The sequence below is a fragment of the Anomaloglossus baeobatrachus genome, chromosome 5 (assembly GCF_048569485.1).
Source record: "Anomaloglossus baeobatrachus isolate aAnoBae1 chromosome 5, aAnoBae1.hap1, whole genome shotgun sequence".
Taxonomy (NCBI): domain Eukaryota; kingdom Metazoa; phylum Chordata; class Amphibia; order Anura; family Aromobatidae; genus Anomaloglossus; species Anomaloglossus baeobatrachus.
The window spans coordinates 59,442,350-59,464,195 of NC_134357.1; the positions used below are offsets into that span (position 1 = coordinate 59,442,350).

General features: G+C 44.4%; 1 protein-coding gene across 2 annotated transcripts in view; it reads left to right on the forward strand.

The window, feature by feature from the left end:
- ADGRA1 (adhesion G protein-coupled receptor A1) overlaps window positions 1-21,846 on the forward strand; it is a 1,087,584-nt gene that overhangs the window by 60,756 nt on the left and 1,004,982 nt on the right. The gene's annotated exons all lie outside the window — the stretch shown is intronic.

The following is a 21,846-nucleotide window of genomic DNA, read 5'->3' on the forward strand; positions in this document are numbered from 1 at the left end:
GGGCAAGTCGTGATAATCATATGAGCCAAAAGAGAAGAGAGAAGAAAACGACCATCAGAGCCCAATTACTGAATGTGAAAAAGCTTTATTAAGGGTAAATGGTGAGCGGCACAATCACAAGAGACACCGATATCAGAAATTCCCGGTAGGTAAATAAATAATCACTCAGGAAACATATAATTGTTTACCATATACACAGTATAGATGATAATATTAATATACATAGTATAGAAGGCAAAATTGCCAAAGAAAACAGGCATAACCGTATACAAGAGCAGGCTGTGGATCACGTGAAAACTAATCACCACGTGAACATGCTAGTTGTATTTAGCACAAGGGGCCCTATGAACCACAGGAAAAACTCAAAGAGGAACAATGTCCAAAAAAGTAAGCATACCTGTTTAGAGACCGGGAAGGCCTGGACCAGCGTTCACCCGACGGCCGTTTCAGCAGGAAAAGCCTTTGTCAGGGAAACGAAGGCTTTTCCTGCCGAAACGGCCGTCGGGTGAACGCCGGTCCAGGCCTTCCCGGTCTCTAAACAGGTATGCTTACTTTTTTGGACATTATTCCTCTTTGAGTTTTTCCTGTGGTTCATAGGGCCCCTTGTGCTAAATACAACTAGCATGTTCACGTGGTGATTAGTTTCACACGTGATCCACAGCCTGCTCTTGTATACAGTTATGCCTGTTTTCTTTGGCAATTTTGCCTTCTATACTATGTATATTATTATCATCTATACTGTGTATATGGTAAACAATTATATGTTTCCTGAGTGATTATTTATTTACCTACCGGGAATTTCTGATATTGGTGTCTCTTGTGATTGTGCCGCTCACCATTTACCCTTAATAAAGCTTTTTCACATTCAGTAATTGGGCTCTGATGGTCGTTTTCTTCTCTCTTCTCTTTTGGCTCATATAAGAAATACTAGTACAATACTTCTTCCTAGTAAATAATACATCACATTCTAGCAATCTCCATAGGGTCGCTTACAATTCCATACTTTTCCATGACAAGCGTCTGCAGCAACCTTCTGACATGGTAACACACGGTCTCCGGGGCTTTATGATAATGTGACTGCACAAGAATGAATACGAGAAACAGAATTGTGCAACCTCTGAAACTGAAAAATTACATATTTCTTCTAGTATGGGTTAAAATGAGGTTTACATCCACTATTATATACTCTTGAGATGATCGTTTGCTAACATCTGGTAAACATATTGAAATCATAGGTTGTAAGTGACACAATTGTGATTACTGAAAAGCACGAGAAATGATTCAAAATGTATAACTTGTTCACCTTTATACTGTGCTGCGTTGGGTATTGGTCGATCTGTGTTTACATCCTACATCACCGTTATTTTAATATTTGCATAAATATGTATTTGTATGATTAATGAGCAGTTAATCACTAATATATTAGGGTTCTTTTATTAAATTCATACTTCCTGTTTTGAACAGAAGTCTTTTCAGCAGTCTCATTATCATCACAGACAGGATTACAATGAAAGCTAATACATTCTATATACATAATACTAAATCCACCAATCACAATAGGAGATAACAAAGCTCATCTCCTTCCCCTACATGGGCAATGATATTTTCCCAGTTTAGAGCATGCGCAGATAATATTTCTATACAATATAATAGGGTCTGAGTCAGTTTAATGCAATATGTGAAAAATATGAGCCTAATATTAGACTTAGCATCCAGTGAGGGAATTGATTGCTGCCATGTTTATATGGGCCAAATTTTGGAAACTTTTTAGCCTGTTAGCATGTGTAAGATAATCTACAGTGACTTCATCTATAAATGGGTAATTCTGCCCACTCATTTGTATTCGATTTATCTGTTTGTAAAATTTGGGCGTAAAGTGACCCCCGACATTGAATGTGACTATAACTGGCGGACACAGACAGAAGAATTATATATAGGCCTTTTGCAGTCCTATAGCTCATCTGTCAAGCTAGGTATGGAAAAGTATCAAGCGAATGTGAAAGGGAAGGGAAACCCTGTGTCTTGGAAAGGTTGAGATGGTGACCCCTGACCAAACCTACCGCTGGTCCCTGGGGTCCCCCACCACCCTAGATAGCGCCGAGCCGGATACCTGCCCCTTGGAATCCCTAGTGCTGGGCCCTAAATAGGGAACGGATGGGATGAGCTTTTCAACAACCCCACTAAACGCTAAAGAAGACACAAGGTGGACACACAGGGGGAAAATACATGAACTACTTATCCACAGATGACTCTGAAGTTCAGCAAAGTTACAGCAATGATACCACAGCAGAGTACAAGCCACCTGCTTGCAGCCAGAGCTGGAATTAACTGAAAATATCACCAGCAGCAGTCCAGGGAATATGGGAGTATTTAAGCAAATGGAGAATACTGATCATTAGCAGCTGGATGGAAGGAGGGCTCAGCTGTGTCCTAAAGCAGAAGAGATAAAAGCCCAGCAGGAAAGCTATCTAGTACAATGAAAGCTAACTGCAGAAATAATAGAAAGTCAGGGAGTATTTTGTGCAGCCAATCACTGTGACCTTCTATTGCCAGAAACCACATGACTGTCCATCACCCGTGACATCATCATAATGCACAATTCCACTGGCATTGGAGATGCTATTGGACCCCTTACCTCTTGGGCCTCTTATGTCCGCTCTGTTGACTATACATTTGACTTTTCACAGCACTCCCCTATACAGCAGCCAGTATGGAGAGAAAGAGAATGGGGGCTTATTCTGGGAGCAGTACGCCTGTTTTTTTCATTTTCGTTTCGGCCACCGCCACTCTCTCCTTTTTAACTGCCCATTCTTGGAACGTCTGATCCATATCTTTACATTGCCCCGTCTCGCTGTCCTGGTCCGTCGCTGATAATTTTGCTCTATTACAGATAATGGGATCTATAAGTCCTCTGAATTCTCTGTCTTTTACTCTGCTGCCAATTTCAGCCCCTTACAAATTTTTGTCATCATAACTCATTTTGTAAAGCAGAAAATCAGATTAGACAGGCTCAAGATATTTTCAATTACTTCGTAAGAATTATCATCCCGGCAGTGAGCGGCGGCGGCCCGTAGTTTGTAGAAGACTTTAATCAGGATATTTTGCACTCGTGTTACAATTTTAAGGCCTAAAATGTGAAGTGATTGAAATAATTTCCCCCTTCAGTTTGTAGTGGAATATTTTCAATGAAGAATTTTTATTTCCAATCTCTTTTGAATCACAAAACTTTGGTTCCTTGTAATGTGGCTTTCTAGCCGGTACCGGAGGTATATCAGAGGTGGACATCTATGATATTATCTTGCACGTCTACTGCAACAGTGAACTAGAAAATGGGAAATTCCTTATAAAACAAAATATATCGCAGACAGAGGATGGACAGGGATGGCGTGCAGTGAGTGCTCCTCTACGCCAGCACTAACGCTACACTGTTCCTAATTATCTTCTCTGTCTGTGACTATACGACAAAGGGTTACAACTTTTTGGAAAAATTTGTAGTGTCTGGGGAGCAAAGTAGCAAGGGTTACCCAAAACTGGAGAGAGATGAGCGGACCCAAACAGTAAAATTTGGTGTTCGTACCGAACACAGGCTTTACCAGAAACTTAGGATTCGAGTTCGGAGTTTGGGTGCTTTACATATGCAAACTACTCGAGTGAGCAACGCTGTGTTTCGGGTATGTTCGGTGCTCAGCCCAGTGCAAGCTGCTTGCAGTGTTTCATTGGTTCGCACTGGGGGTAAAATCAGTGTTATCGAATGTAGGGTGTACAAAAAGAAATAAAAAATCCCGTCCTTCCTTCCCCAGAAATGATCTGTTCATGGCTGAAAGGCCGAACTGCCTATTCATTGACTTTCAATGGGGTTCAGGTCAAGTCCAACTCCCGAACTGAACTTTATCTAAAGCCCAGCTAAACTTCAATGGGTCTTCTCACCTCTACCCAAAATCCAAGCAGAAATAGGCATTCTTATCAAGATTGGGATGATCCTGGGTGGAGGAAAGAATATATCCTTAAATTACCAACACTAAAATTGATGGATATCAATTTGCATGATCCAATCCAATGGCCACATCCATTATCTGTGACCGCTGCATGGAAGTCCAGAGAACCACTTCATCCCCTGCTCCTCTTTTGATTAGCCAGCTTGTTGCAATGTCATCGTGACACATGTGATATGTCGTTAGACTGACTAATCAAAAGAAGAGCTGCGGATGTCATCAGGTAAGGGGGGGTTCTCGTCTACAGATTATTGACGTAACCTACAAATCGATTCATACCACCTCTACCCATCACCGATGTTAGGAACTCTGCTGTTATTAGATTAACTGTGTAGCTGTTATATGGCTACTTTGTGTTGGCATTCGGAATTGTGTGGCGGAACTTTAAAACTGTTTTGTTGTATGGTGGAATTTAAATGGTATGGTGTGGCACTGCTTTGTCTCTCTACGGTAAGTGAGGACGAGTCTTTGCCTCTCTACACTAAGTGGGGTTGCGGGGTTGGCTCTCTACACTGAGGAGGCAGGGCTTTGTATCTCCAGACTAAGTGGGGGCAGGGCATTGTCTCTCTACACTAAGTGGCGGTGGAGCATTGTATCTCTATACTAAGTGGGGGGCGGTGCTTTATCACTCTACACTAAGTGGGGGCGAGGTGTTGTCTCTACACTAAGGGAGTAGGGCTTTATCTCTCTACACTAAGTGGGAGTGGGGCATTGTCTCTCTAAACTAAGTTGGAGTGGGGCGTTGTCTCGCTATGCTAAGTGGGGGCAGGCCGTTGTGTCACTACACTAAATGGGGGCAGGGCATTGTCTCACTACATTAAGTGGGGGCAGGGCATTGTCTCACTACACTAAGTGGGGGCGGGCTTTGTCACTTTACACTAAGTGGGGGTGGGGTGTTGTCTCTACACTAAGGGGGAAGTGCTTTGTCTCTCTATACTAAGTGGGGGGGCATTGTCTCTCTAAACTAAGTTGGAGTGGGGCGTTGTCTCTCTATGCTAAGTGGGGGCAGGCCGTTATGTCACTACACTAAGTGGGGGCAGGGCATTGTTTCACTATACTAAGTGGGGGCAGGCCATTATCTCACTACATTAAGTGGGGGCAGGCCTTTGTCTCACTACATTAAGTGGGGGCAGGGCTTTGTCCTACTACACTAAGTGGGGATGGGGTGTTGTTTCTCTACACTAAGTGGGGTCAGGGAATTGTCTCACTACACTAAGTGGGGATGGGGTGTTGTTTCTCTACACTAAGGGGGCAGGGCATTGTCTCACTACACTAAGTGGTGGCTGGGCTTTGTCTCTCTACACTAAGTGGGGATGGGGTGTTATTTCTCTACACTAAGTGGGGTGGGGGCAGGGCTTTGTCTCTCTACACTAAGTGGGGGCGGGCTTTGTCACTCTACACTAAGTGGGGGCGGGGTGTTGTCTCTACACTAAGGGGCCAGGGCTTTGTCTCTCTACACTAAGTGGGGGGGCATTGTCTCTCTAAACTAAGTTGGAGTGGGGCATTGTTTCGCTATGCTAAGTGGGGGCAGGCCGTTGTCTCACTACACTAAGTGTGGGCAGGGCTTTGTCTCACTACATTAACTGGGGGCAGGACTTTGTCCCACTACATTAAGTGGGGGCAGGCATGGCTTTGTCTCACTACATTAAGTGGGGGCAGGGCTTTGTCTCACTACACTAAGTGGTGGCCGGGCTTTGTCACTCTACACTAAGTGGGGGCGGGGTGTTGTCTCTACACTAAGGGGGCAGGACTTTGTCTCTCTACACTAAGTTGGGGGCATTGTCTCTCTAAACTAAATTAGAGTGGGGCGTTGTCTCTCTATGCTAAGTGGGGGCAGGCCGTTGTCTCACTAGACTAAGTGGGGGCAGGGCATTCTCTCACTACACTAAGTGGGGGCAGGGCGTTGTCTCACTACACTAAGTGGGGGCAGGCCTTTGTCTCACTATATTTAGTGGGGGCAGGGCTTTGTCTCACTACACTAAGTGGGGCATGGCTTTGTGTCACTACACTAAGTGGGGCAGGGCATTGTCTCACTACACTAAGTGGGGATGGGGTGTTGTTTCTCTACACTAAGTGGGGTGGGGGCAAGGCTTTGTCTTTCTTTACTAAGTGGGGGCAGGGCTTTGTCTCTCTACACTAAGTGGGGGTGGGGCATTGTTTCTCTACACTTAGTGGGTACGGGCCGTTGTCTCTCTACAATAAGTGTAGATGGGATTTTATCTGTTTCAGCTCTCCTGTCCGTTAAACTGCATAAATGTATAACACAGAAGGGCTTTCAATTAGGGGCATAAAAGCATAGGACAATGGCTAGACAAATTTGGAAAGTGAGGGAAGGTAAATCCCAGAATCTATAGTACTGGGAGCAGAGAACAGTTCCTGGGCATATTAGATTGGTGTGTGCACCAAAAATCATGACAATCTGTTTGTGGGAGATGAGATTAGCAGGTCCATGTTTTTTCTCTGGTTGTAGGTGAATGGACAGGTACGCTTTATGGGTTTACCATAGCGATCTGCATTTTATTATCTCTGGTCTCTCCCATCCTGCTTAAAACTGTGCCTTTACCTCTGACGTTTTTATTTTTATTTTTACAGTTGAGCTACCCACTTTTAAAGCTGTTGCAGTGTTCACGGCTCTGCATTGCTTTTCATCTATTTCTATGGGATGGAAGGTGGTATTCTCTTGTGCTGCACCTTACTTTTAAGCTCACTTACTGCCACTATCAGCAGCTAAATTCTTTACCTTTAGGTTTTTGTATGTTTGGAGAAACAAATAGTACAGATACCTGAACAATAATGAAGTAGTGACCCTGTGCGGCATACCCAATTTCCACAGCTATTTTATATTTTTGTAAATTTGGTGTATTTGCTCTCCGACCAGAACACTAACATGAGCAATAAGTGGCCATTCTGAAAGCCTACTGATAAGGTATGAGGAGATTTCCTCTGGGAGCTATGCCCTCTGGTTATAGTGATGTTTTATATATATTGTTCACTGAGGTTTCACATAAATCCCTCGCTCTATGCAAAACAAATCTGCGGCTCCAAAGCAAAGATATTTGTCACAAGATGAAGTAGCTTGTTACAGAACTTGTTTTCATACTATTAACTTCCAAGCAACCAACTGATGAGAGACCCTAATTCCAGCGATGTCACTTACTAGGCTCTCTGCTGCAGATCTATCAGTTCTCTGAATGCTGAGCTCCACATAACTGAATGGCAGCTTTCGGTAACACTGAGTATAGGCAGAAAGCTGCCAATCAGTGGTGGGAGAGGGGTTATACAGAGCCCATGAATATGGATGACTACATGGCAGCAGGTTTACTAGTCCTCCAATGACAATCTCCTATTGATAAAACAGTTATTTCATCAAATTTACAACAAACAGCCCAATAAGTGACACATCGTTGGAATCAGGGTCTCTGTCCCTACATAATACTGCTCTCAGATTAAGTTTCAAAAGTCTGGTGACAGACTTCTTTTAATAACAAAGTTCTTTTTTGGTATTATATCAATGCTTTTCAACCATTATAACTTTTTTTTCTCTTTTTAGCGATGGCTGTTTTTTTTATATTGTATAACTTGTATTACAGTAGTTTTATTTTAAGGAATCAACATAAATATTTCTATGTTGTTTTGGGGGGGTTTGTGGATAAAATTTAGTTATGCAGAATATACTTTATAGCATAAGTTTATTCCTGTAAAACCTGTCATTGCATAAAGAAGGTCATAAGAATTGTATTTTTTTTTGCAAGATAAGTTAATCTTTTTATTATAATCATTTTGAGGTACTGTATATATGGACTTTTGACCCCTTTTTTACTTCCAGTTGTTGGGAGGCTTTAAGGGGCTAAATTTGAAGGTGTCCACAGTAGCAACAGTACCACCACACAGCCCCAGGACCACCATCGGTCACGGGTGTATCACGTGTGACAGACAGCCATGTGGTTTCTGGCCATAGAAGGTCACAGCGTCTGGCTGCACAGAATGCTCCCTGACTTTGCCTTGTTCCTACTGTCAGTATTCATTGTTATAGGTAGCTTTCATGGTGGATTCAGCTCTCTCCCTTTTGGACTCAGTAGGGGCTCGACTTCTTCCCAGCTGCTGATCATGAGTTGAAGATAGCAAATATACCAGAAAGATCCACAGTACGTACAATGATTAATAGCTGGACCAACAAGTGAGCTGATAATCACATGACAGGAAATAGACCTAAAACATAACTTTTAATGTGTATATATAAAAAGTGAACTGCGTTCACTTGGGTGAGAATAAAAACCAAGGGTAACAATAGTCAACAGAGGTGGTGACTATTATAGTAATAGGGCACATAAGAATAGCCCAGTTCTGTCCCCATCCAAGAAGCTAGCTAGGGGTACACTATATAGGATTACAAGAATCCTCCACCATTAGGCTAGCTGGGGTAGACAGACAGAACACACAGATAGACTCCTCATTCAAAGAACCCACTAGGGGAGAGGTATGTTGCGTGTGCAACAAACAAAACCCACTTATCTCTGGTCCTAAGCACCGTAGGGCTAAATCCCAGTACAAACGGGAACGGTCTTACCGGATCCAGAGACGATTAGCGGGCAGCATATTAGGGTAGCGGCTTTGTAGGGGGCTGTCAACCAGCACATCAAATCCCATAGATAGCCAGCAGGAATATCAGGAAAAGCAGCAGCCCTAAGGAATATGTGCCCTATTACTATAATAGTCACCACCTCTGTTGACTATTGTTACCCTTGGTTTTTATTCTCATCCAAGTGAACGCAGTTCACTTTTTATATATACACATTAAAAGTTATGTTTTAGGTCTATTTCCTGTCGTGTGATTATCAGCTCACTTGTTGGTCCAGCTATTTATCACCAGCTGCTGATCATCAGCATTCTCTTGGTGTTTAAATACCACTTGCTTCTTTTGGATTGGTGCTGGTGATATTTTCAGTTTCTTCAAGCTGAGTTTGCAAGCAGGTGGTTTTTATTGTCCTGTAGTATCATTGCTGAAGAATTTGCTGAACTTCTACCTGAGTCAACTGTGGATAAGTAGTTCATGCTTTCTCCCTGTGTGTCCTCCTTGTGTCTTCTATAGTTGTCTAGTAGAGTTGACGAAGAGCTCATCCCATCTGTTCCCTATTTAGGGCCCAGCACTAGGGATACCTAGGGTCAGGTATCCGGCTTGGCGCATAAATTTGCACCTATCTAGAGTGGTGAGGGACCCCAGGACCATCAGTTGGTTCGGTCAGGGGTCACCATCTTCCCTCTCCATAGACACAGGGTTTCCCTACCCTTCCCTTTCGCCGTGCGCTTGGTACTTACCATACATAGTGTGACACCATCTTTTTGTAGCGTTCTGGGACATGGAAAACGAGTCTATGACACCCCTTGGCACCTAAAATTTTTACCTAGATGGATTGTCAAATGATGATCGGAGGGTTGCCAATTTTCTTGTAGATGGGGTCCCTATCTGACATTTACTGCATGCACCGTCAATATATAAAGTAGAAATACCTCTCTGACTATAGAAAGTCTATACTGCTGGAATAAACCTCTGCTTTTGGTACACAGCATTGGATAATAAGAGCCGGGCTTTGTGGCATTTGAATAATCTGTCCTCTTTCCCAATTCTGTATTGTTTTCCTTTTTGAAATATGAGAACGCATGTCGCTCAGATTAATGTGTTTATTTAGAATTTGGACATTTATTTGAACTGTGTTTTCACAAATAATACAGAACCGGAGCCCATATTAAGCAAAGAGAGAACATGAACAATCATTCCTTGGCGGATTGTTCAATAAATTATCGAGAAACGAGCAGAGCAAAAATCCTGTCCCATAAATCTACCACTCAGACTTTGCGAATGTTTACTTTTCAGATCAGTAGACTGTAGCTCTGTATAAAAAACCTCATTCAGTCTAATGCATGTGCTTATGGCATGTTATGGCATGTACCTCATATCGCCAATATGGAGGTATCCCGAGGCCAGATGTGCAATGCTAGCAAATTCACTCATTTCTATTTTTTGGCTTTTTTTCACCCTCCCGGTTTTTATAAATGGCCAATAATGACCAAACTCATACTTGAGTATTGTCTAGACCCCGGTTTCACTATCCCTTTCTGTGTCCCTCCATAAGAGACAACGACTACCTGGAATATCACTCAATAACGTACAGTAATTTTTACTACGTTAGGTAAAATGTAAAAATATGGCTGGTACAAAGAAATATATGGATATGATGGGAAAAAAAGCACCTGAGATATGGCTGAAGCAGAAGCTGTCATACAGCGTTTGGCTCAAAACTCATCAAGTGTCATGGCGGTATTTAGTGCTGTTCCCACCACAGACTCTGACAACCTATACTGGGGTTTCTCTGGGGGTTTTGAGTTGCATAGGCAGGCTCGGGCGTCAACCAGCTGTGTGCTCATTAGCGATCAAGCTGGCAGGGGTTAATCTTTACTAGGCTGCTTGTTAATTCTACAATCACATGTTAAGGCCGGTTTCAGATGTCCATGTTTAATCAGGTACAAGTCACATGCATGGTTATGGTCATGCATGTGTCACACGTGTGACATCCGTGCTTGCATACGTGTGACAGGTACCGGAGAAAACACGGGTCTGTGAAATAAAAAGATTTTCCATATTTACCTGTTTTCTTCGGCTCTTCCTGCTCCTGAACCCCGCTCATTATATTAATTGATTATTCACCGCACTCAAGACCTGGGAGCCGGAGCAGCACAGCGACAGCGCTGGATACAGCACCACCGAGGACAGCACCGCGATGACAGGTGAGTATTCTGCAAGCACAGTGACATCCAGGAGGTCACTGGAGTTCCCAATGAACTCTGATGACATCCTCATGACACCCCCGCAACACCCGCGCTACAGCTTCACGGGTTCATCAGAGTTCATTGGGAACTGTGATGAGTCCCCGATGCTGTCCCGGCGATGCTCCAGCTTCCAGATTCTCACTACACACACACACACACACGTATACACTGAGCATATACACACATGTATACACACATAGCAGACACACATCGATACACCGAGCACATACACATACATAGCGCACATGCATGTACACACTGAACACACACTCATACTCTGCTGTATACTCACCAAGCGATACGGTCCCCGGCACTGACGTTCCAGCGATGGTCCTGCTTCCAGCTCCACAGGGCACTGAATATTCAGTGAATATAATGAGCGGGGGTCAGGAGCGGGAGGTAGCTGAGCCGGACACAGCATCACTGGATACAGGTAAATACAGAAAATATTTTTATTAAAGAAACCCGTGTTTTCTCCGGTACGTGTCACACTGATGTCACTCGGATCACATCATTGTGCGATCCGTGTGACACCCGTGCTACCGGAGCAAAAACGGACATGTCTGCGTATGTGCGTGCAGGGCCACGTGGGGTCACACGGTCCATGTGAAAACACGGACGTGTGAGTAACAGCATATAATAACATGGGTACGTGTGGCATCCATGTTAAAAACGGATGTCACATGTACCTAAAACACGGACGTCTGAAACCAGCCTAAGAGAAAGCTATGACAGCTTCTCCATGCCCTTTATGAGGGTGGAAACTGACTTCCTGTGCCGATTATAGCTTTAAGCGATACCAGTCCATGTGCTGTTTTGATCTACAGTAGTTGCTAGTGAACTACTGAGTGCTGTTTGGTGTGTTGTGTGAATTCTCTTGCCATTTGTTTATTCCCTCCCTGCTAGTTATTTCCTCTTGATCATGTATTGTCTAATGTCTCTGTGTGTGATTGCTGTGAGTTTTGGTTTCCCCGATTGTCTATTTATGTGGTTTTAATTACTCCTATCCTGGCCCTCCCCTGGAGTGGGAGAGAGGGGGTATTAGAGCAGGGCTGGCCAGGAACAGGGCTAGGTTGGTGATCCAGACTTCTTCACCATCACAAGTACCTTTGGGATAAGGGACAGCTAGGGCCCCCCTAGCCTGAGGGCCATTTTAGAAGCCCCCATCCCTGGTTATCCCCTGATACAGCTTGACAGAACCCCACAATGTATTTTTCAGGTGGATTCCATCTGGAACCTGCCTGAAAAATAGCTAAAAAATACTACAAAGAATGTCAAAATTACTTGCTGTGCATATATTCCATCTTTGGTCACTTCTTTCCAATTCTTTAAGCTTCGAAAGTCATGAATCAGACACTGTTTTCTATAAGGTGAAGAAAAAAATGTCCAAATGTCAGCCGGTACGCCGGTATCTAAAAGATGCCTTGTGCACATACCCTAACTTGATAAATTTTGTGGCATTTTTTCATTGACTTTACCTGGGGGAAACCACAACTTTCCGGTTCTCTGGTTAGCTAGAACATCCTTTCATTTCTGTGAATGTCTGATGGCTGAAGGTCCCACCACTGAGGATCCCATTGATCATGAGAATGGTGTCCTCCAGTTATATATATGCATAGTACCACTTTATACATTCAGTCTGTAGGACCGATGTAGATACATAGAGGAGCTCTCCGGTATCTCTCTCAGTCAGACAAGGGCTAGGTATAAAATTAATGAACAGATGTGCTACATTCATACACTGGAAACCATTGTGTGTATAGTCAGCTATTATTCCGTAATGAGCACCGTCCTCATATATCATTATATTTATCCGTAAAAGTATCTCACCTAGAATATGTATTTTCTCTCCATTCAAGTGCCAGATTATAAATCATGCATACTATCTTGTAATAACCGTTCGTGTAATTTATGACGAATCATTAAATATTTCAGTTGAATTTAGAAAAATGAGAAAGCTTTGTGGATAATTGCAGCCTATCTCTAAAATGCCTAAACGGCCTCTTATAGTTTCCAGACTTCCCCTCTAATTAAGAACAACATTTTTTATTCATTTGGAAATAATTGACCCAATTAAGTTGAAAGGAAGAAAAGAAGAAAATTGTAAGTGAGCGACGAAAAAAAAATAACTAGAAATATTGGAAGTGCTTTCGACTTCTATTTATTAGACGACAAGACCCCAGGAGATCTGACCTCGGTCGGACAGCGCTTCACGTGCTGAGTATAAAAGCTCTAGCAGTGGAAAGCAAAGAAACAAAAATAAAGAATCCTAGCAAAAAAACAAATCAAAGGAAAAGGCACCTTATTTTCGGAAGAAGATACTGCTTTATTAAATGGGTGTTCCTATTTTAGGCATTTATGGCATAGCCTTAGGGCGGCTTTGCACACTACGACATCGCAGGTGCGATGTCGGTGGGGTCAAATTGAAAGTGACGCACATCCGGCATCGCATGCGACATCGTAGTGTGTAAAGCCTAGATGATACGATTTACGAGCGCAAAATCGTCGTAATCGTATCATCGGTGCAGCGCCGGCGTAATCCATAATTACGCTGACGCGACGGTCCGATGTGGTTCCTCGTTCCTGCGGCAGCACACATCGCTGTGTGTGAAGCCGCAGGAGCGAGGAACATCTCCTACCGGCGTCACCGCGGCTTTCGTAGGATATGCGGAAGGAAGGAGGTGGGCAGGATGTTTACATCCTGCTCATCTCCGCCCTTCCGCCGCTATTGCTCGCCTGCCGTGTGACGTCGCTATGACGCCGCACGACCCACCCCCTTAGGAAGGAGGCGGGGCGACGGCCAGAGCGATGGTCGCAGGGCGGGTGAGTGCGTGTGAAGCTGGCGTAGCGATCATTTTCGCTATGCCAGCTATCACACGATATCGTACCTGCGACGGGGGCGGGGACTATCGCGTGCGACATCGCAGCATCGGCTTGCGATGTCGCAACGTGCAAAGCCCGCCTTAGGGTATGTCAAAAATGCCTAAAAAGTGTAGGAAAATGACCTCTCTTGATTCAAAGCTGCCATTAACGGCCATTTTCCTATGGAGACCAAAAACTTGCAAAGAAATGTAATATAGTTCTCCTGAATGTCACGCCCGGGTACTGGACAAGGAGGAAGTGACTTCATTGGACCAAGGTATTGTTCACTGACCTGAAAACACCGCCAACAGAGCATCTCACCTCCGAACTGCCTTGCTCCACACAGAGCCCACCACAGCCAGCATAGCCCCACACCGCCGACAGAGCATCTCACCCTTCGCACCACCCTGCTCCACACAGCGCCCACTGCAGCCAGCATAGCGCCCATTCTCCACCTACATTAGGATTTTAAGACGCATCCCCTCATTTTCCTCTAAAATGTTTGGGAGGAAAAGTGCGTCTTATAATCTGAAAAATATGGTACATAAAAATGATGTCCAGCTTTATAACATGGATGACCTATCCTTTGGTTGGGTCATCAATATGTGATCTGTGGGAGTTCAACTTCTGGCACTCCAACCGATCAGCTGTTTTCAGTGGTGGCAGCAGCCGGATGTACACAGTGAACAGAGTTGGAACAGCACACCACTGTGGTGGACTTTGTAGAGAACTACACATCAACACTTACTTAACCTTTAATGAGTTGCAAGGGGTCCATTGGACCCCAAGTAAGTTTGTCTTTATCATATTTCTGCAAGTATGGAAGGTAGATAACCATCCTGTTTCGGTAGCTTTCTAGCCCGGGCGCGCCTCCCTCTTTACTGCATCAGCTACACTTGCCAAAGTAACCTCACATGATAAGTAAGTATTGTGGCGTGACTAACTAAAGGATAAATGTTATGATCTGGTAACCATGGACGATCATGAAAAATCCCATTATTCAGGAAAAAACAAAGCCACAAGAATAGTTGGAAACTGAGCTGACCTCAATCCCCTATCTATGAGATGCTAGAAGTAGCAGTGGGATGTTCCTAACACACCTAGACACCTCGTCACTGTTTGAGAAACTTGCTACACCTTAAAGATAGAAATGAGGAATCCTAACTTGCCTTGGAGCAGTCCCCAAACAAATAGCAAGCCCCCAACATGCAACAATGGTGATGTAAGACAGATAAAAAATATAGATCAGCAAAGGTGACGCCCGACTTACTAGATAGAACAGGATAGGACATATAACTGATTGCGTCCAGCAAAAAACCCTGCAAAAAAATTACCAATCTTCTGATAATAAAAATACTAAGACCACACGGAGTCTCCCCCACTATATCAGGTATTCTTGTGCTAGACACTTTAAACAGAACTGCAGATATAATGGGAAGAAACCAAATCACAGAACAAATAATCTTCTAAAGTGCAAATAATCCAAATATGAACAGAGAGCAACCTCCCTTTATTGCTGGAAGAACAGCCCTGCTCACAAAAGCAGAGAAACAGATCCTCACATACCAGAAACCAAACACAAAACCAAATGGAATATGCAGAAACACTCTTAACCCTCAACTGGTGAGGTGGGGTTTGCAATACCGCAGGGAAATTTTGTTCAGCTGGCATTCATTGGAAAATGCTGGTATGAATCATCAATGTATTACATTTTCCGATACTTGTTGGTGTAAAAAATTTGGTATACTCCTGTGTAATCAATCACCAATAAGAAAACCATTAAAACAAAAGTGATCTTTGCATTTTCTGTAAAAATTAGAGATTTCCAAACAATGGGGTGTAGGAAGCCCCACATCACAGTTGCATGACAAAAATCCCACCTCACCAGTTGAGGATTAAGTGCAAATCCAGCAATTAAGCACAGAAACTGTAAACTTATCTGGAGTAGATTCAGGCACCAAATAAATGGGAAAAACTCCCAGCCAACTTCAGAAGCAGGTAGGAACATTTATCACCAAACTAAGCTGATCTGCAATAGGATTTCCTGGATTCCCAATTAATTCCATCACCTGTCTGAATCACAGATTCGAACTCAGCTTCATTACCATTCCTGGCCACCAGAAGGAGCTCCACACCAGCACCCACTCGATGACATTCACAACAGATAAATAAGAAATGAGAAGCAGTATTAGTTAACCATCATGATACAGTGATTGGAGCTGTTCACTTTACATTTGGTAATATCCAGAGTTGACAACAGAAGATCTGCGAGAGAATTGAATATTAGACCCCCACCAACTTGATACTGATAGTATGGACAACACCTTTAAAACATTCAATCCATTTAATCTCAATGAAACCTGGATTTTTACATAGAGAGACATGTCTTTAAGGACAGCAAAAAACTTCATGGTAAAATCTCACTTTCCAAATATGTGCATGTATAAGGGGGTATACTATGCCCATATGCTCCTGCCCAGAAGACACCGACCGTGCTGTATTGTGGTAGTGTGAACTGTATCTATGTATATATTGTGTATGTAATGTGTCAACGCATACAGTTTAAGTGTGGCCATCTACTGGTGGTTCTAGGCAGTGCTCATAGATGTAAATATTAGAATCTGCCTAGCGACAGGAGAAATATAGGTAAGAATACCGTTAAGCTCTGTGAGTAGCCCATATGAGGAGGAGCCAGTCACAGGGAACAGGCTGACTCCATCTTAAATATTTAGATAGGGACTGATTAATGAATAGTTAGGATGTGCAGGTTGCTCAATACCTTGGAGTGCAGTTATTGAGTTAGAGTTATCCCAAAATGTAGTTTACAGTCAGTAAGATAGCGTGAACCCTCGAGGAGCGCCAAGACACAAGTACAGGTGGTGCCTTAAACCAGATTGTAGCAGGAACCCAGTGATTGCTACCACAGAAAGGTCTAGAGGATGCTTAGCTTAGGCCTAGGCAGCCACAGTAACGGACATTAGACAAGCTGAATGGTCTTTGCACTCCGGTCGAATGTCTTATGTGAATCCCTGTGGGTGGTCTGCTCACCCCAAGCCGAAAGGGACTTCATGACTCTCAAGTGTGGGACTGTGAAGCCAGGCTGGGTGGAGGAGTATGGATTTATAATATCTGAGAGGCTGTGGCCAGAGGGAATGGAGGAGAAGTGCGTGTGTCCTGTTAAGATAATGAGCTATCCCAGTAGCTCATCATCCTACTCAGAACCTTCAGAGGTATCAGCGAGTCAAAGGCCCTTCGCTATGACTGTGGTGAATCCCCTCTCCTGTCCGTATTGGCAAGAGTTTCCAGGACATGCACAGAACTTACTAGATGATGTCTTCTGCGATAATCACTGCATCTTTTTTCGAGCCCCCGGAACGAAGCGACGAGAAGGTAGTCCGATAGGGGTTCGACCTAAGATCAATGTAACTTTGTAATGAACCAAGTGTAGAAGATGTTGTCCACAGCATGAGAGGCTTTGTTGCAGTGAAACTAAGGTCTGTTAAAATTGAACTAAGAAAATGTTCCCGCTGTTTCAACTGTAAAGTCTGAACTGTTGGACTAGAAGTTAACCAGAAAAATAACTGTTTGCCTCCATGTTTGCTTTCTCCGTCGGAGGGACCTGACACCTTAGCTACCGGCGACGTGCAGGAGCTCCAGAGGTATGACCTGCACGATACCACCCCTCACACCAGCCAGGCCTCCAGAACAAACGTGAACAATAGTCCCCCCTGCTCTGTGGGGATGGCCATGGCGCGGACTAAAAGAGGGCATCCCTTGACCGCGATTAGCGCTCCAGGCCAGGCTTAGGCCTCTTTCACACGTCCGTGCCTCCGGTACGTGTTTGGTCAGTTTTCTCACGTACCGGAGACACGGGCACACGTAGACCCATTAAAATCACTGGGTCTGCGCTCACGTGCGTGTTCAGCCATGGAACGTGTGTACGTGTGGAGCATACGTGTGCCCGTGTGCTACACATGTCAACATGTCTATTTTTCTCCAGCATCACGGGTGTCACATGGAACGCAAACAGACCACACGGAGGTGTTCCATGTGACACGCGCTGGAGAAAACACACGTGTCTTAGAAAAAAATAACAAAACTTTACTCACTTTCTCCAGCCCTGCAGTCTCTCACTTGCTTCTGACCGCCGTTCATTATGCTCATTGAATATTCACTTCACTGCGGCCGGAAGCAGCAGCAGCGGGGAGTCGGCAGGACCGGATACCGAAGATCAGCACCACGGACAGCAACGCCAGGGACAGGTGAGCAGAAATTCCCATTCTCCGTGTGTTATCACGGATAACACACGAAGAACACACGTGAGCCATAAACACAGCTCACGGAGGGCAAAACGCACCTTTGACACGTCCGTGGAAGACGTGCGTGGTTTTTCACGGGCGTGTGAAAGAGGCCTTACACATATTCCATTCAGATTCCTTTTTGGGTATTTATGTAAAACAGCAAGTAGAAATTCTAGAGATGGAAAAGACACATGGACCGTAGCTGCATAAATAATCAAGAAATGCTCAGAATTAATATTTTTCTCAATGCTTGACAAAAATATTGACTTTTGCCATATGTTCTCCATACAAGACATTGAAATGCCTGTGACTGGCATCGCTGTACTCAAGGATGGTTGTGTCAGCATCAGCAGGCAAGTGTTACAATAACAAATGTCAATATTTCAGCATTCGCAGCCATCTTCATCTTGCGGGTACCACACGTGGGCCCGGAGGCATATGGTATGTGTTATTATTGTCTAATTAGAACTTGCAGCCTCGGTGACGACACCACATGAAATACACGACTTTTGACTTTTAATGTGATTTTTAGGTCTGCTTTGCCAAAGAAAGAAACCAACCAATGTGCTTCTCTCCTTTACTGCCCAAGATAGGATACAATGCAAAATTATAGTCATTAATGGAAAAATATATATTGTGGTAAACGCCATGTTGGTGAAGAAGGAGATCTGGGAAGTTGTCAAAATGGTACAGAACGCAAGCAGCCTTAAAGGGAATCTGTTACCACGGTTTTGCTATGTAATCTAAGAGAAGAATGATGTAGGAAGAAAGACCCTGATTCCAGCGATGTGTCACTTACTGAGCTGTTTGCTGTTATTTTGATACAATCAAGGTTTTCTCTGCTGCGGATCTAGCAGATCTCAGAATGCTGAGCTGTATATTGATCTGCTCACACCACTGATTGGCAGCTCACTGTGCATATTGGACACTGTCAGAAAGCTGCTGATTAGTAGGGGGCATTGGGTCACCTAATAGCTTCACTTTTTAAAACAAAAAATAATCTTTTTGTATTTTTCAATCTTGCAGTTTGCCCACTTGAGCAATTCTGGACTCACAAAGATGCACACATACATTAGCAGCAACAGACTTATTCAGACCCCAAATTGTGTACTAAAACATATAATGAGCGTGTGCAGAGGTCATTATAAAGGGAGGGGGGCAGGGGAGCAGAAACGTCATCCATTCTGAATAGTGGATATTGTGTTATCAGATGGGGATAAAAGTGTTATTGTTACTCTGTCTGTGACGATAATGAGACTTCTGAAAACTCCTCCTGAAAGAACAGGAAGTATTAGTCTAAAATAGTCATTTTCTGATTACAAGCCTGGAGGCAAAAGAAAGCGCAATAGGGTCTTAACCAGTAACACAGAATAAAAGTAATAAAGGGAATGTGCTCACCTTATTGGGGTGTGAATCACACAACCAGATATTAAGCCTGTAACCAGCTGCTGCAAAGTCCACGTGCTGAAGAAGCCTCTCGGGAACACTGTAAAGGTGGAACTATTACTGCACTGCTGAAGATACGACACACATCAAAGAGAGGTATAATGCAAGGTGGTTTAATTCTACAAGTTTCGAAGTGTTACCCCACTTCTTCATCAACAAATCCATGGGTCATACCGGAGGATCTCCTGGATGTGTGTCGTACCTTCAGCAGCGCAGTAATAGTTCCACATTAGGCTGCTTTACACGCTACGACATCGCTAAAGCGATGTCGTTGGGGTCATAGAATTTGTGACGCACATCCGGCACCGTTAGCGATGTCGTTGCATGTGACACCTATGAGCGATTTTGAATAGTCGCAAAAACATTCAAAATCGCTAATCAGTGACATTCCCCCCTATTCCCAATTATCGTTGCTGCTGCAGGCACGATGTTCGTCATTCCTGCGGCAGCACACATCGCTCCGTGTGACCCCGCAGGAATGAGGAACCTCACCTTACCTGCAGCCGCCGGCAATGCGGAAGGAAGGAAGGAGGTGGGCGGGATGTTACGTCCCGTCCCTCTCTGCCCCTCCGCTTCTATTGGACGGCCGCTTAGTGACGTCGCTGTGACGCCGAACGAACCGCCCCCTTAGAAAGGAGGCAGTTCGCCGTTCACAGCGACGCCACTAGGCAGGCAAGTAGTGTGACGGGTCCTCACGATGTTGTGCGCCACGGGCAGCGATTTGCCCGTGACGCACAAATGATGGGGACGGGTGCACATGCTAGCGAGATCACAGCGTGTAAAGCGGCCTTAAGTGTCATTTTCTAATTAGACATTCAAGCATTGGATGCTTTCTACTAATTAGATTTCAGTGCACAGGGGCCAGACTGTGCACTGGGTCTTCTCCTCCCTGTCTGTGATTCCCCAGCCCCTCCACCTGCCTCTGGTCTGTGAATGATCTGTCTCCTATGAATGAAATGTCAGCAGTGATTTGTCATTCACAGACTGGAGGCAGGAAGAGGGCCTGGGAAATCACAGAAAGGGAGGAGAAGACCCAATGCACAGTCCGGCCCCTGTGCGCTGAAATCCAATTAGTAGAAAGCTTCAAGTGCTTAAATGTTTAATCAGAAAATGACACTTGGGAACACTGTTAATGTGGAACTATTACTGCGCTGCTGAAGATACGACACATTCAGGAGAGGTATAATGCAAGGTGGTTTAATTCAATGTGTTTCGAAATGTGCCCCACTTCTTCATCAAGAAATCCATGGGTCATACTGGTGGATCTCCTGGATGTGTGTCGTATCTTCAGCAGTGCAGTAATAGTTCCACATTAACAGTGTTCCCAAGTGTCATTTTCTGATTAGACATTCAAGCATTGGAAGCTTTCTACTAATTAGATTTCGGTGCACAGGGGCCGGACTGTGCACAGGGTCTTCTCCTCCCTGTCTGTGATTCCCCAGCTCCTCCACCTGCCTCTGGTCTGTGAATGACCTGCCTCCTATGAATGAAACGTCAGCAGTGATCTCTCATTCACAGACTGGAGGCAGGAGGAGCACCCGGGGAATCACAGACAGGGAGGAGAAGACCCAGTGCACAGTCCAGCCTCTGTGCGCTGAAATCCAATTAGTAGAAAGCTTCAAGTGCTTGAATGCCTAATCAGAAAATTACACTTGGGAACACTGTTAATGTGGAACTATTAGGCTATGTGCGCACGTTGCGTAATTACATGCAGTTACACTGCGCTTTGTAGCGCAGCGTAACTGCATGCGTCCTGCGTCCCATGCATAATCTATGGAGATTATGCAGGAGACGTGCGCACGTGGCGTCTTAGAGCGCAGCGCTTCGGCTGCTGCCCGAAGCGCGCGTTCTAAGAAGTGACATGTCACTTCTTCCGTGCGATTTGCCGGCAGCCCCTGCTCTGTCTATGGCAGGAGCTGCCGGCAGAGCGCATGGAAACGGCTTTTTTTTTTCACTACGGACATTTTCTGCAGCGATTTGAAGCGCACGTGTGCTCTTCAGATCGATGCAGAAATTTCTGCAGTGACTATACGCCACATGTGCACATAGCCTTACTGTGCTGCTGAAGATACGAGACATTCAGGAGAGGTATAATGCAAGGTGGTTTAATTCAATGCGTTTCAAAGTGTGCCCCACTTCTTCATCAAGAAATCCATGGGTCATACTGGTGGATCTCCTGGATGTGTGTTGTATCTTCAGCAGCGCAGTAATAGTTCCACATTAACAGTATTCCTAAGTGTCATTTTCTGATTAGACATTCAAGCATTGGAAGCTTTCTACTAATTAGATTTCGGTGCACAGGGGCTGGACTGTGCACAGGGTCTTCTCCTCCCTGTCTGTGATTCCCAGCCCCTCCGCCTGCCTCTGGTCTGTGAATGACCTGTCTCCTATGAATGAAATGTCAGCAGTGATCTGTCACT